The sequence below is a fragment of the Lygodium microphyllum genome, chromosome 22 (genome assembly GCF_053477565.2).
Source record: "Lygodium microphyllum isolate KBCC chromosome 22, Lygodium_microphyllum_v1.1.10, whole genome shotgun sequence".
Taxonomy (NCBI): Eukaryota; Viridiplantae; Streptophyta; class Polypodiopsida; order Schizaeales; family Lygodiaceae; genus Lygodium; species Lygodium microphyllum.
In genome coordinates this window covers 15001-18306 of record NC_141156.1, presented here as the reverse complement: position 1 = coordinate 18306, position 3306 = coordinate 15001, and the positions used below count along the sequence as shown (strand labels likewise).

At 68.8% G+C, this 3306-nt stretch overlaps 1 non-coding gene across 1 annotated transcript; it reads right to left on the bottom strand.

Annotated features, from left to right (window-relative positions):
* Positions 1–2701: 2701 nt before the first annotated feature.
* On the bottom strand, positions 2702–2820 carry LOC148016799 (5S ribosomal RNA). The gene has a single exon (XR_015688002.1). It is a non-coding gene; the product is annotated as a 5S ribosomal RNA (ribosomal RNA).
* Positions 2821–3306: the final 486 nt, after the last annotated feature.

Genomic DNA, 3306 nt, shown 5'->3' with positions numbered 1-3306 from the left:
CCCCCGCACCCCACCTCGAAAAACCCCGCTCCCTCCACGCCTCCGAAAACCCCGCTCGACCCACCCCACCCCGCGTCACCCCCCCCACGACGCCCCCCCGCACCCCACCTCAAAAAACCCCGCTCCCTCCACGCCACACCACCATGCCTCCGAAAACCCCGCTCGACCCACCCCACCCCGCGTCACCCCCCCACGACACGGCGCACCCCCCCACCCCACCGCACCCCCCCACGACGCCCCCCCCGCACCCCACCTCGAAAAACCCCGCTCCCTCCACAGCACCTCGCCACGCCTCCGAAAACCCCGCTCGACCCACCCCACCCCGCGTCACCCCCCCACGACAGGGCGCAGCCCCCCACGACGCCCCCCCGCACCCCACCTCGAAAAACCCCGCTCCCTCCACAGCACCCCGCCACGCCTCCGAAAACCCCGCTCGACCCACCCCACCCCGCGTCACCCGCCACGACACGGCGAACCCCCCCACGACGCCCCCCCCGCACCCCACCTCAAAAAACCCCGCTCCCTCCACACCACCCCGCCACGCCTCCAAAAACCGCGCTCGACCCAGCCCACCCCGCGTCACGGCGCACCCCCCCACGACCCCCCCCCCCACCCCACCTCGAAAAACGGCGCTCCATCCACAGCACCCCACCTCTCCTCCAAAAACCCCGCTCGACCCACCCCACCCCGCGTCACCCCCCACGACACGGCGCACCCCCCCACCCCACCGCACCCCCCCACAACGCCCCCCCGCACCCCACCTCGAAAAACCGCGCTCCCTCCACAGCACCCCACCTCTCCTCCAAAAACCCCGCTCGACCACCCCCACCCCGCGTCACCCCCCACGACACGGCGCACCCCCCCACGACGCCCCACCTCGAAAAACCCCGCTCCCTCCACAGCACCCCACCTCTCCTCCAAAAACCCCGCTTGACCACCCCAACCCCGCGTCACTCCCCCATGACACGGTGCACCCCCCCACGACGCCCCCCCCGCACCCCACCTTTAAAAACCCCGCTCCCTCCACACCACCCCGCCACGCCTCTAAAAACCGCGCTCGACCCACCCCACCCCGCATCACGGCGCACCCCCCCACCCCACCGTACCCCCCCACGACGCCCCCCCCGCACCCCACCTCGAAAAACCGCGCTCCATCCAAAGCACCCCACCTCTCCTCTAAAAACCCGGCTCGACCCACCCCACCCCGCGTCACCCCCCCACGACACGGCGCACCCCCCCACCCCACCGCACCCCCCCACGACACCGCCCCGCACCCCACCTCGAAAAACCCCGCTCCCTCCACGCCACACCACCACGCCTCCGAAAACCCCGCTCGACCCACCCCACCCCGCGTCACCCCCCCACGACGCCCCCCCGCACCCCACCTCGAAAAACCCCGCTCCCTCCACAGCACCCCACCACGCCTCCGAAAACCCCGCTCGACCCACCCCACCCCGCGTCACCCGCCACGACACGGCGCACCCCCCCACAACGCCCCCCCCGGCACCCACCTCGAAAAACCCCGCTCCCTCCATGCCTCTGAAAACCCCGCTCGACCCACCCCACCCCGCGTCACCCCCCCACGACACGGCGCACCCCCCCACGACGCCCCCCCGCAACCCAACCTTGGAAAACCCCGCTCCCTCCACAGCACCCCGCCATGCCTCCGAAAACCCCGCTCGACCCACCCCACCCCGCGTCACCCCCCACGACACGATGCACCCCCCCACCCCACCGCACCCCCCCACGACGCCCCCCCCGCACCCCACCTCGAAAAACCCTGCTCCCTCCACGCCACCCCGCCACGCCTCCGAAAACCCCGCTCGACCCACCCCACCCCGCGTCACCCCCCCACGACGCCCCCGCGCATCCCACCTCGGAAAACCCGCTGCATCCACACCACCCCACCCCACCTCGAGAAACCCGCTGCATCCACACCACCCCACCCCGCGTCACAGCACACCCCACCGCACCCCCCCTCGACACGGCGCATCCCCCCCGCACCCCACCTCGAAAAACCCTGCTCCATCACCACGACCCCGCCACGCCTCCGAAAACCTCGCTTGACCCACCCCACCCCGCGTCACCCCCCCACGACACGGCACACCCCTCCACCCCACCGCACCCCCCGACGACGCGGCGCATCCCCCGCGCACCCCACCTCCAAAAACCCCGCTCGACCCACGGCACGTCACCTCACCCCCCCACGACATGGCACACCCTCCCTCCTAAGAAATCCCGCTCCGCAATGACACGGCACACACACCCCACTGCACAGGACCCCCTCCCGCGACATGGAACCTTCCACCCCCCGACGGACCTCCTCAAGAAACCCCCCCACGACATGGCACCCCCCCGCGACATGGCACACCCTCCCTCCTCAGAAATCCCCGCTCCAACAACCCGCCCGCGCAACATGGCACGCCCTCCCTCCTCGGAAAAACCCCGCTCCACCGAACCCCCCCACAACATGGCACACCCTCCGCTCCCAAAATACCTCGCATCTTGAGGAGGGGGTATCACGTGAGAGCAAGGCAGAGGGAGGGGCCAGGCACGACGTACGCAAAGACAATCGCGACGAGGAGAGGAGGCGCCGCGTCATGGCAAGGCGAGGGGGTTTCCTACCACAATGTCAGCGTTGGAGAGTCGAGACGTTATCCGAGGGGATTTCCATGCCACGGTCTCGAAACAAGCATGCAAAAGGGTGCAGCACCAGGACTTCCCGGGAGGTCACCCATCCCAGTACTGTTCCAGCCCAAGCGCGCTTAACTGCGGAGTTCTCATGGGATCCGGTGTATTAGCGCTGGTGTGACCGCACCGCAAACACAAAGGAATTCCAAAGAGCTCTTGTATACTCGGAAAGTGGCACGAGAGAGCTCAAGAGCGAGGCATGGCGGCATGCCATGCCGCTCATGCCACGGAGGACGCGACTAAACGTGAACCCTAAACCCCGCGCACATGGAGGCGACGCGCAAAAGATTGAATGCCGCCGTCGCGTGCCATTTCTAACACGAAGGGCAAGCATCCACGTGAAGAGCACCCCGTGCACACATAGGCGACGACGTAGAAAAGATCGAGCCGCAGAATACGTGCCACGGAGGACACGCGCCCACGGCATGCCACAAGGCGGTGGGGGAGAGGGGAGCATGCCATTCATACCACGAGGACCCGTGTCCACGCGAGCACTAAACCCCGCGCACATGAGATTCGAGTCATAGGATCCGTGCCATGGACGAACTTGGAATGCCATCGGGTACCCTTGATGACACCGTGGGCGAGCATCCACGTGAGGAGAACCTCGCGCAC